The sequence below is a fragment of the Bos indicus x Bos taurus genome, chromosome 22 (genome assembly GCF_003369695.1).
Source record: "Bos indicus x Bos taurus breed Angus x Brahman F1 hybrid chromosome 22, Bos_hybrid_MaternalHap_v2.0, whole genome shotgun sequence".
In the NCBI taxonomy this organism is placed as follows: Eukaryota; Metazoa; Chordata; class Mammalia; order Artiodactyla; family Bovidae; genus Bos; species Bos indicus x Bos taurus.
In genome coordinates, this window is record NC_040097.1 from 1,513,522 (window position 1) to 1,526,384 (window position 12,863).

General features: G+C 51.1%; 1 non-coding gene and 1 pseudogene across 1 annotated transcript; one reads left to right on the forward strand and one right to left on the reverse strand.

The window, feature by feature from the left end:
• Positions 1-5,211: 5,211 nt before the first annotated feature.
• TRNAK-UUU lies at positions 5,212-5,284 on the reverse strand. Its single transcript has one exon. It is a non-coding gene; the product is annotated as a tRNA-Lys (tRNA).
• Positions 5,285-10,723: 5,439 nt separating this feature from the next.
• Positions 10,724-11,330, forward strand: LOC113880503 (annotated as a pseudogene).
• The last annotated feature ends 1,533 nt before the right edge of the window (positions 11,331-12,863 follow it).

Genomic DNA, 12,863 nt, shown 5'->3' on the forward strand with positions numbered 1-12,863 from the left:
GGGTCATGGCCTCTGGGCAAGGACAGGTACTGAAGCGTGATGGCTTCTGGTCCCACTTTGGGTGGGTCCTTTATCCTAGGTTGACAACATCACAGTTGAGAGCCACAGCAGATGCTGAGAATGTCAACAGCTCGAGGGTGAAACATCCTTCATGGTCGTGGAGTTCACTTCCTGGCGCTCTGGACGGCTCCCCCTCCAGTGCCTGGTCTCAGCTGGTCCTTGCTCTGCAGCTCTGTCTGTGGAAAGGCCTTTCTTCACTTGGAGTCCAGACCTGATGGCTGCTCTGTTCCTCAGAGACGTGCCTGACCAAGACCACTAGCGAGGGGCTCTGAAGCGTCTGCTCTGAACTCCTGTGACACGCGCTTCCCCAGCCCAGCTCTTTCCCCCAAGCCCCAGACCCGCCCCTCTGGCTCTCCTGTTCGCTGTCCTCGTCCGCCTCACTGACACCTCAGCGTGGCCGTCCTCTCCCCCGTCCAGGACCCAAGAACAACGCGTGCCGTCCCCTGTCCCTGCTGCAGTGATGGATAGGTTAGGCAGGGAGCTCTTGGTCACGGCTGTAGGCTCTGCTGCTTGCTCTTGCTCACTGCCTCCAAGACACGGCTTTCTCCTGGCCGCCCGGGCGCCTCTGCTGTGACGGACGCGCAAAATACAGTGACTGTATTCAGATGAAAGACTGGCTGCTCTCGGCAGCTCCAGTGACCGGAGCACGAGGGCTCAGAGTCAGAGTGCTGGTCATGGCCAAAGGACGACACAGGCACAGAAGGAGCGTGAGCCTCCTGTGCCAGCCGGAGCGGGAAAGGGGCCACGCCAGACATCCCCGGCAGACTGTCCCCGGTGCCCCCTCACACTCGGAGCCAGTGAGTGGGAATTACCGGAGCTGGAACTTGAGGCTGAACTCCCGTCTGTGGTGGGAGAATCCATGAGAATCGAGGAACAGATGAAGCCTTGCGGAGAGAAGCCACAGGCCGAGAGAGCAGAGGAGGATGGTCTGAGGGGGATGGCAGTGCCGGGTGGACGCGTAGAAGCGGGGACCGAAGCCAGCCCGCTGCTGCGTCAGGATCCAAGGGCTGAGAGCCCCGCACTGGCGTCTCCTCACTTGTAGGTAGGGAGCTGCGGCAGCCGGAATGCTGGGTCCGGCTCACCCCAGGCGTGGGCCGTGCTCGCGGGGCTGGTGGGGGGCACGGAGCCCCGGTCACAGTGGCGAGGGCGGGACAAGGTCCCCAGGAGACTGCACTGATGGGGGTGGGGGTAGGATAACCAGAGTCTGCTGCGCTCCCTCTCTCTTCCTGAACGTTAGGGGAGGGGGTGTGATGATGTTCTCTGTGGCCCCCTTCGAGGAAATGGCCGGGCATGTCCCAGACCCCTGTGGGGGGAGCTGGGGAGGCTGCCTGGAGGAAGCCCTGTTCCCACTGACTTTTGTGAGCAGAACAGCCTGCGTGTCTCCTGAGCGTGGTGGGTGGGCGCCCGCTGCGCTGCCTTCATCTGCTGGGCACGCGCGGTGCTCTCTCCCGTAGGCCTGCCTGTGCGCAGCCACTCAGTCACGTCTGCCTCTGCAACCCATGGTCCCAAAGTCACAGTAACGCGTCAGGCCCATCAGGAATTATATTTTTAAAAAAATATTGAAATACTTATACACTGCTGGTGGGAATGTAAAATAGTGTGGCTGCTGTGGAAAACAGTTTGAGGTTCCCCCCAAAATTACCTATAGAATGTCCATGCTGCTGCTGCTAAGTCGCTTCAGTTGTGTCTGACTCTGTGCGACCCCATGGACTGCAGTCCACCAGCCTCCTCCACCCATGGGATTTTCCAGGCGAGAGTGCTGGAGTGGGGTGCCATCGCCTTCTCCGATAGAATGTCCACATGATCCAGCAATTCCTTTTCTGGGTGTATTGCTAAAAGAACTGGAAGTAGGTACTCAGGTATTTATACAAGAATGTTCACAGCAGTGCTCCCCAGGTGGCTGAGTGATAAAGAATCCGCCTGCCAGTGCTGGAGGCGCAGGTTTCATCCAAGGGTTGGGAAGATCCCCTGAAGGAGGAAATGGCAGCCTGCTCTGGTACTCTCGCCTGAGAAATCCCATGGACACAGGAGTGTGGCGGGCTACGGTCCAGGGAGTTGCAAAGAGTCGGACACAACTGAGCGATCGGACATGGACACATGGGGTAAGCAGCGAAGAAAGCAGTTAAGAGTGACTGCTCTGAGGAGCAGCCTTGGGGTCGGGAAGGGCTGGGGTGGCTGGCTTTTACTAAAGGCCTTTAGTGCTACGATTTTTAACCATAGGCATGCGTTGCTTTGATTTTTAAAGGACTTCAAAACCATGCAAAAGATCACACTGCAGAGTAACATGTCATCTCTGACCCCGTTTTTAAAACGAGACCAAATCCCAGCAGACCATCATCTGTGTACAGATCATCTGAGCACCGAGAATCGTGAAAGCGGGCGCTAGTGTCCGGGAGCAGCAGCAGAGCGTGGGGCGAGACCCTCACCTGTCCTCCGTGCTGTGCTGTCTGACGTGACCACGGACTGCTTAGGTGAATTTTTTGTCTTTATCATTCCTTCTTGCTAAACCACTGGAGAGTGAATTGAAAACATCTCTGTTTACCCTCTAACTCAGGGTTTATTTCCTGAGATCACAGGCTGATTGTTGTTCAGTCGCTAAGTCCTGTTCTTCGCCGTCTCCCAGAGTTTGCTCAAATTCATGTCCACTGAGTCGGTGATGCTATATAGCCATCTCATCCTCTGTCTCCCCTTCTCCTCCTGCCCTCAATCTTTCCCAGCGTCAGGGTCTTTTCCAAGGAGTCGGCTCTTCACATCAGGTGGCCAAAGTATTGCAGCTTCAGCATCAGTTCTTCCAATGAATATTCAGAGTTGATTTTCTTTAGGATTGACTGGTTTGATCTCCTGGCAGTCCACGGGACTCTCAAGAGTCTTCAACACCACAGTTCGAAAGCATCAATTCTTCGGCACTCAGCCTTTTTGATGGTCCAAGTCTCACATCTGCACGTGACTACTGGGAAAACCATAAGCTTGACTATACAGACCTGTGGCAGCAAAGTGATGTCTCTGCTTTTTAAAACGCTGTCATATCTTTCCTTCCAAGGAGCAAGCATCTTTTTAATTTCATGGCCGCAGTCACCATCTGCAGTGATTTTGGAGCCCAAGAAAATGAAGTCTGTCACTGCTTCCACTTTTTCCCCGTCTATTTGCCATGCAGTGATGGCCCTGGATGCCATGATCTTTGTTTATTTCATGTTGAGTTTCAAGCCAGCTTTTTCACTTGCCCCTTCATCAAGAGGCTCTATAGTTCCTCTTTGATTCTGCCATTAGCGTGGTATCATCTGCATATCTGAGGTTGTTGATATTTCTCCCAGCAATCTTGATTCCAGCTTGTGAGTCTTCCAGCCCAGCATTTTGCATTATGTACTCTGCATATAAGTTAAATAAGCCGGGTGACAATATGTAGCCTTGTCACACTCTTTCCCAATTTTGAACCAGTCAGTTTTTCCATGTCTGGTTCTAACTGTTGCTTCTTGACCTACATAAAGGTTTTTCAGGAGACAGGTAAGGTGGTCTGGTATGCCCATCTCTTTAAGAATTTCACACAGTTTGTTGTAATCCACACAGTCAAAGGCTTTAGCGTAGTCAGTGAAGCAGAAGTAGATATTTTTCTTGATGTCCCTTGCTTTCTCCGTGATCCAGCGAATGTTGATAATTCGATCTCTGGTTCCTCTCTACCTTTGAGGCCCAGCTTGTGCATCTGGAAGTTCTCAGTCCACATACTGCTAAAGCCTAGCTTGAAGGATTTTGAGCATAGCCTTGCTGGCATGTGAAATGAACACAACTGTGCCGTAGTTTGAGCATTCTTCGGCACTGCCCTTCTTTGGGATTGGAATGAAAGCTGCCTTTTTCCAGTCCTGTGGCCACTGCAGAGTTCTGATACAAAGCCAGAGTACTGTCATCAAAATCTAGAAATTGGACGTTGATACAATCCTGTTATCTAATGTACAGCCCATGGTCAGGTTCTCCCAAGTCACAATAATGTCCTTTCTGGCCAAGATCCACAGGGCTTCCCTGGTGGCTCAGTTGGTAAAGAATCTTCCCGCAATGCAGGAGACCCCGGTTCGATTCCTGGGTTGGGAAGATCCCCTGGAGAAGGGACAGGCTGCCCACTCCAGTATTCTTGGGCTTCCCTGGTGGCTCAGCTGGTAGAGAATCTGCCTGCATTGTGGGAGACCTGGGCTTGATCTCTGGGTTGGGAAGATTCCCAGGAGAAGGAAACAGCTACACACTCCAGTATTCTGGAGAATTCCATGGACTATGGTCATGGCATCGCCAAGAGACACGACTGAGTGACTTTCACTTCCAAGATCCATTCGAGGACCACACATTGCATTTCATGTTCACGTCCCTTGAGTCTCTTGATCGGGAACAGTTTCTTAGCCCTTCTTTGTCTTTCTGACCTAGATATTTGTAAAGAGCACAGGCCAGTTGCTTTTTAGATGATCCCTCCTTGTGGGTCTGCCTGACGTTTCCTCGTTGCACGCGGCCTTTGCATTTTCGGCAGGAACGCTGTATATAATACTGGGTCTGTCTCAGGTCACCTTGTCACGAGGTCCTGGTGCCACTGTGTCCCGGCATTGCTGATGTTAGGTGGGGTCACTTGGTTGCGCTGGAAGTCTGCCAGCGCTCTCCACTATAAAGTTACTGTCCGCTGGTGAGTGAGTGCGTGTGGGGCTGTCGTTCACGTTACTTTATTAATAGCGGGTGGATTTCTGCTCTTTAGCAAAGTGACTGAGTAGTACATACACATACTGTTAATATTCTTTCCCATTAGGGTTTGTCCCAGGATACTCATACACAGTAGGACTTGGGGTTTATTCAGTCTGTTATTACTCACGCCATCTCCCACTCCCTCTCCTCGGCAACCACACATCTGTGATGCTGTTTCTATTTCACAGACCGGTTCACTGGTGTTGTGGTTTAGAGCCCGCACCTAAGTGACAGCGTACGGCGTTTGTCTTTCTCCTTCCGACTTGCTGAGTATGGTGGTCTCTGGGTGCCTCCGTGTTGCTGCAGATGGCATTATTTCATTCCTTTTATGCCTCAGCGGTGCTCCACTGCGTGTGTATACGGCGTCCTCTGTGTCCATTCCTCTGCTCTTGGACGTGTAGGTTGTCTTTCAGCTTTGTGTACTTGTTTATTTACTTTGGGTGCCTGGACAGTGACTCGAACCCTGGACCCTCAGAGTAAAGCTCTGATGCTCTGCCGACTGAGCTACCCAGGCACTCGGCCAGCACGTCTTTTTTAAGCCAGGCGAGAATGACAAGGAAGCGCTTAAGACGGTCTGGTCAAGGCCAGCATCCAGAACCTGCCATCCCTCGTGCTCCCCCGCTCCCCAGGTCCCTTGGTCACCACTAGCATCCCGTCCATCTCTGCCCTGGGTACAGCAGAGCCAGGCTCGAAGGAGGCCCTGCACACAGTTGTTCAAGGCTGAGGCCTCAGTGATGCGAAGGCAGTGTTCCTCCAGCTGTTATGAGAATCTAAGACAGAGGAAACAGAAGTCTTTTGGGTTGGAGGAGAGCAGTGAGCTGCAGCCGAGCCCAGCAGACATCCTCTGCCCCGTGGGCCGGCCTGTGGGTGCCCAGCCGGCGCCCTGGGTCAACGCTGAAAGCCCCGGCACGGGGGGTGTACCCACGGCAGTGGCTCCTCAGGAGGCTGGCTCGGACAGCTCTGAGCCCGAGTGCTGGGCCACGCGGGTCCCTGGCTTTTGAGAAGGGACTCAGCCTGTGTCCAGGCAGCCTCCCAACCCCCGCACCACCCCAGCTGCACTTTCTCTCTTGTTTTCCTGGGATATTGACTGCAGCCCCAAGAGGAGGCCAAGAAGCTTGGGACAGGCCCCTGCCTCCTCTCTGCCGCTGAAGCTGAAGGCGCCCGCTTCCTTTTGACCTGTGCCTTGGAGGAAGTGGCCAGCGTGGACATGCATCCCCCAGACCTGGCACCTCCCCTGGGTGCTCTCTGCAACACACCAGCCCCTCCGAGGGGAACCAGGACCTGGGGGATGCGACAGACACCAGGAGGAAGTGGCCTGGAAGAGTTTCTCACTTCTCCAAAGTCCCTCTCCCTGGTGTGTTTCAGGGTCTGCCTATGACAAATGCGGTGGGGGTGGGAGGGGGCAAAGACCGCAGCAGCCAGGGAAGAATCCCAACTGCGTCACCAAACGCCGGCAGCCATGTGACACTGGCAGATCACTTCAGTCATCTGAGCCTCACTCCATCCTAACGTGGGGGCAGAGCTAAGCGACTCGAGGTTGTCACAAGGGCCAGATGTCATCTCGCCATGGGACTTCCAGATCTTAGGAATTGGCATGCCACCTGCGTGGTTCTGGCCATCTCTTCATGCCACTTCTGCTATTATTTCCCTAATAATTCTCTGTAATTGGTTTTCCTTTCTAACATGTTCTAAAGAAATATTGCTCATGAAATTCGGCTTGTTTCACATGTCATATTTTTCTACTCCACCTTAAAATAAGTTGATAATGATTAAATTGAAAAAATCCTCTTTGGTCCCCAGTGGGGTCCTGGGTGCAGCGTGGGGGCCCCTCCTCTGTGCTCCGCACACCAGCAGTCCTCCCCAACAATCCCCCGGAGGCTCTGATTGAACCTCCGGTGGCTTTGTCTGTAGGGAATAGAAGGAGGCCCCCAGTCTCTAGGATGAAAGGCGTTTCAACTCAATCCGTGTGTTGCTGCAGACTCTCATCAGGCCCGAGTCGTATGGCGTTGGGCCAGGACGGTATGGCCCTTGCCCTCTGTGTGGACAGAGGCAACCTGGAAGCAGCAGGATTTCCGCAGTGCAGGCAGTGTCTGCTGGCCCTGAGCCCCCTCAGAGGCAGCCTGTGCGCCACGGGGGCCAGCCAGGCCAGGAGAGCTGTTTGATGCGGGGTGTCCACGTTGCTGCTTCGGCATAACAGCAGGAGGCTCTCCAGAACGCAGGCAGAGCCTGGACTTGAGCCACCTTTTAGGTGGAATATGGCTGAATCGCCAGCTCTGACTGCAGGCCTCGCATCAGTCAGGGTCCAGTTAAGGAAACAGAAGCCATCCCCGCAATTCTAATCAGAAAGGGATTTAACCCGGCTCTGGGGGGCGGGGGGAGGGCGGGGGCCGGGGCTCTGAGCAGCAGGGCGCTGGGAGCCTGGTTCCCTGCGCAGCTGGGCCGCTGATAGAGGAGCAGGGATCCTGCGTCGGGTGTGCGCGTCCTGGTTCTGGGAGCAGCTGCAGGAGCGCCCCGATTACTCCTGGGTCGGAACCGTGCAGCACCACGGGCACTGCTTTCGTGCAGACGCGATTTCACCTGGAGACAGCACGGAAACCCGGGAGGCAGCACCCGCTTGGGACTGTGAGGTGCGGGTGTGTTGAAAGACACTCACTCTGTAAAAGTTAACGATCTAGGAGGTCGTGTGTGTTTTACTCTGTCTCAGGCTTTCTTGTGACAAGGTGGCGTGTTCCCAGCCTCTCTCGGGGAGGGTTGTCTTTTTTAATGCATTTTTGAAATTGTAAACTAGTTTTTACCTATTTATTTTTGTGCTGAGTCTGTGTTGCTGTTTGCAGGCTTTCTCTGGTTGCCGCGGACGGGGGCTCCTGTCTAGCTGCAGCGTGAAGGCTTTGCCTTGCGGTGGGTTCAGTACTTACAGCTCCTGGGCCCTAGAGAGCAGGCTCAGTAGCTGTGGCACGCGGGCTCAGTTGCTCCACGGCATGTGGATCTTCCCGGACCAGGGATGGAACGTGTCCCCTGCACTGGCAGGCGGACTCTTAACCTCGGGACCACCAGGCAAGTCCCGTTCCCAGCTGTAAAGGAGTTTCAACAAGGTGCAGAAAGCTCATTACATGACAGTGTTCAGCACTGTGAAATATTAGAAATGATCTACTAATAAATCAACATGGGAGAGATTAAAAAAATTCGTTAAGTCAAAGGAAAATTTCATCCATTAAAATGACAATTATGTGTCAATGAATACTATGCTTTGAAGTTATGCTAAATCAAGAAAGATTATAAAATAAGACTGTTGAGCCTTAGAGATACACAGATTAATAAAACATGGGCTTGGGCTTCCATAGTGGTCCAGTGGTTAAGATTCTGTGCTTCCACTTCAGAGGGCAGGGGTTCGATCCCTGGTGAGAGAACTAAGATCCCACATGCCGCGGCAGCCAAAAAAAAAACCAAAACCTCAGGGTCCTGTTACGGCTCTCTGCTGTGAGACCTTCAAGCGCCGGTATGCAGTTAAATGCATAACCAGCTGCCACTCAGTTGGGAGTACGGAGAAATGTTTTGTAATTTCTGTCAATTTCTGTGGTGTAAGCATTTCCCCCATGGCTGATTTCAAGCCACCAGTGGGACCTACTGAACGGGGAATTGGGAAGACATGCACACAAGTGGCTCTTGAGCGTCAATACCAGCTGGCTCCCTATGTCCCCAGAGCCTGCCACCTCTTTGTGTGGGCCAGTTGGGAGGGGGTTTTAAGTAAATAATAATGTATTCATAGAATGGAATGCTAATCAGTCATGAGACAATGGTTTTTTGAAACAGTCATATTTGAGAAAAATTGAGGTTTACTTGCAAGTTTAAAACACAAGCCAGTGTGAGCGAGATCAGTGAAAATGTCGGTGTAAGGATTGCAGACATTGCCTCCTCCATAAAGCCAACCGGAAAATGGGCAAAAATTGTCAACTTTTTGAAAAGTGTGAAAATTAGCCGAACAGTTGAAACAGCCTGGAGAGCATTTATTCAAGAATAAGGCTGAACAGAGAGTGTGTTGACATTTGTCTTTGCTCTAGACTCATCCTGTGTTCTCCAGTCCACAGTCACCTCAGAAACAACAGCTTGCGTTCCTGGGGCTGCCCGCCAGCTGCCAGAGGGACAAGAGTGGAGCTGGAACCCACTCCAGGACACGCTCTCAAGTGGGGCCCTCGTGGGACTATCTGGGGTTCCCCAGAAGCCCTCAGGGGCCGGGCTGTCTAGGAGCTCACTCAGTGTGGGAAGGCTTCTCTCCATAGAGGGCATTTTGGAGAAGCCATCACAGGGCTTCCCTGCAGGCTCAGTGGTAAAGAACCCACCTGCCAGCGCGGGGGACACAGGTTCAGTCCCTAGTCCAGGCGGAGCCCACGTGCCGCAGGGCAGCTGAGCCTGTGGGCCACAACTGTTGAGCCTGCGCCCCGGAGCCCCGAGGCCACAGCCACTGAAGCCCGTGTGCCCTGCAGCCCGAGCTCCACCGCAAGAGAAGCCACCGCAAGAGAAGCGCGTGCGCCGCACCTAGAGAAAAGCCTGCGCAACGAAGGCCTGGCACAGCCACAGATAAAGAAAATTAACTTTTTTTGAATGAACAATTACAGACAAGTGTCAACTATGTGACTGTTAGAGGCAGCAGATAAGAGTCCGGTCAAACATCAGACCTAAAAGAAAGGAAAAGCTTGAAAGAGCATGTTAGGGAACAGAGTCCCTAAGGGCTTTGGAGGCGCTGACGTACTCGGGCGTGTGGGTGGCCGTACTCACCTGTGGTCTGTGTGCCCAGGGATGTGCGCTTGCTCAGGACAGAGCTCAGAGGGCCCTAAGCACTCACCTCTGCTTGACCTCAAAGCCTTGCACACACAAGGCAACAAAGCCTAAGGTGGAGCCGTAAACTGCCTGCCTGTACCCTGAAAGCCTGTCCTAACACGCACTCTGAGCCCCGTGGCAAAGACTGGGAGAACCATTTGTTCCAGGCATTTGAAGAAAACTCTGTCCCGTGAGCCGACCACTAACCTAACTGATGGGAGGTGGTAGTGGCCTCATGTGACAAAGGATACAGACGCTATAGCATTAGTTCAGCATAGTTACTCGACAAACAACTGTGACCACCAGCGGTAACGCTAGCGGACCTGGGGGACGGAGAAGACCTTATTTCTAAAGCTGTACATTCAGTTGTTTAAAATATTCAGTTTTCAGCAACAACAAGACGAGAACACTTCCCAGCTCATTTTCTGAAGCCAGAATTACCCTGACACTGAAGCCAAAGACACCGCAAGGAAACTACAGACCAGTGTCTTCTGTGATTACTGTGTACTTTGCTGTTGTTTAGTCGCTCAGTCGTGTCCGACTCTGCGACCCCGTGGACTGTAGCCCGCCAGGCTCCTCTGTCCACGGGATTCTCCAGGCAAGAATCCTGGAGTGGGGTGCCATTCCTCACAAACTGAATCCAGTAGCATATAAAGAGGATTATACACCATGGCCAGCTGGGACTTCTCTCAGGATGCAAAGCTGGTTCAACATACAAAAATCCAAATTGATCTACAGATTGAATGCAATTTGTATCAAAATCCAGCTGCCTTTTTTTCCAGACATTGACAGGCTGATCCTAATATTAATATGGAAATGCAAGGGACCCATCATAGTCAAGACAGTCTTGAAAAATAAGAACAAAGTTGGAAGACTTCATTCTCCCCAGTTTGAGAAGTACCTGTAATTCAGGCAGTGTGGTGCTGGCATCAGGGTAGACATGTGGATTAACGGAACAAGTTGGGGAGTCCAGAAGTAAACCCATACACCTGTAGGCAATATTTTCAAGAAGGGTGCCAGGCTGTTTACTGGGATCAGTAAACAGATGGTATTTACTGTCAACAGATGGTGCTGGGGCCATGGCAAGAGAATGAAGTTGACTCCCTAACCATCCTGTGTACAAACGTGAGTTCAAATTGCTCAAAGGGCTTTTCCGGTAAGCGGCCTGAGGTGACCCCTAAAAATGGTGCGCTATTCACTTGACCCAGAAAACCCCACAAAATCATGCAAATCAAGAGGTTCAAATCTTCGTGTTCACTTTAAGAACACTTGTGAAACTGCCCAGGCCATAAAGGGTATGCATATCCGAAAAGCCACCAAGTATCTGAAGGATGTCACTTTAAAGAAGCAATGTGTGCCATTCCGTCGTTACAATGGTGGAATTGGTAGGTGTGCACAGGTCAAACAGTGGGGCTGGACGCAGGGTCGGTGGCCCAGAAAGAGTGCTGAATTTTTACTACACATGCTCAAAAACGCAGAGAGTAATGCTGAACTTAAGGGCTTAGATGTAGATTCTCTGGTCATTGAGCACATCCAAGTGAACAAAGCCCCCACGATGCGGCGCAGGACTTACAGAGCTCACGGTCGGATCAACCCCTACATGAGCTCTCCCTGCCACGTTGAGATGATTCTTACTGAAAAAGAACAGATTGTTCCTAAACCAGAAGAGGAGGTTGCACAGAAGAAAAAGATATCCCAGAAGAAACAAAAACTTATGGCCCGGGAATAAATGCCACAAAAAGTAAATGCAAATAAAAGTAAAACAAAAAAAACAAATTGCTCAAAGGCCCAAGTGTCGCCACTGACACTGTAAAACTTGTAGAAGAAAACATGAGAATTCCCTGGTGGCCCCGTGGCTGGGACTCTGTGGTTTCACTCCCGAGGCCCCAGGGTCAGTCCCTGGGTGGGGAGCTGGGATCCTGTGAGCTGCATGGTGTGGGCAAAAAAGAAGAAAACAGATGGAAACATTTTCGCCTTTAGAGTACACAGTGGTTTCTTAGGTATGACATCTAAACCACAAGCAGCCAAAGATAAAATTATTGGGACTTCATCAAATTTTAAAGGTTTCATATGTCAACACTGTCAAAAAGTGAAAAAATCCACAGAATGGAAGAAAATATTTGCAAATCATATATATGCAAAGGATATAATACCCAGAATATATAAAGAATAGTTACAACTCAATAATAAGACAACCCAGTTGAAAAATGGGCATAGGATTTGAATGGACATTTCTCCAAAGAAGGGATATAGAAGTTCAGCAAGCACATGAAAATATACACAACTTCATTCATCACTAGGAAAACACAAACCCAAATCACAGTGAGAGACCATTTCACACCCACTGGGATGAGTGAAGGAAAAGTGGACAGTAACAAGTGCTGTCCAGGATATCAGGCAACCAGAACTCTCATCCGCTGCCGGTAAGAATAAAATGATGCAGCAGCCTTGGAAAACAGCTTGGCAGTTCCTCAAAAAATTAACTTAGAGTTACCACACGACCAGCCAGGTGTATATCCAAGAGAGTTGAAAACATGTTCACGAACATGTGTGCATGAATATTACCAATAGCGCCATGATTCCTGATGGTTGGAAAGGAGAACAGATGTCCATGGACTGAGGACTGAATGAACAAAATGTGTCCATCCATATAGTGGGGCTTTTCTTGGTCACAGAAAGGGATGACATGCGGTAACACGGATGAGCCTTGAAAAGATTACTGCTAAGAAGCCAAGAACAAAAGGCCACAAAATGTATGCAGTTCATATGCACACAGATGTGTAACATCCGATACTTCACGTGTGCATTTATGTGCGATATTCAGAATACACAATGCTTGTAGATAAAGTAGATCAGTGGTCTCTGGGCTGGGAAAGAGGGAACAGGGAGTGGCTGCTCACGGCACAGTTTTTTATAGGGTCTTGAAAATGCTGGGAGTTGGTGATGGACAGGGAGGCCTGGCGTGCTGCAATTCATGGGGTTGCAAAGAGTCGGATGCGACTGAGCGACTGAACTAAACTGAAAATGTCGTGGAGTAAGTGGTGGTCTCCCCACAGCCCTGTGAACATACTAGAAGCCACCAAGTTGCACGTGTTAAAACTGGTTTTGTGGAATATGAACTATCTCCAATTAACAAAAAACAAGTAGGCTACAAGACAGTCTTGCCTGTAAGTGGTCAGTAGGTAGCCTGTAAAGTGGCCCCGAATGGTTTTCTTCCCCTGTGTATCCCTCAGCCTTTGGTGCGGGTCACATTTAGCGACTCACTTGTGTTAATCACA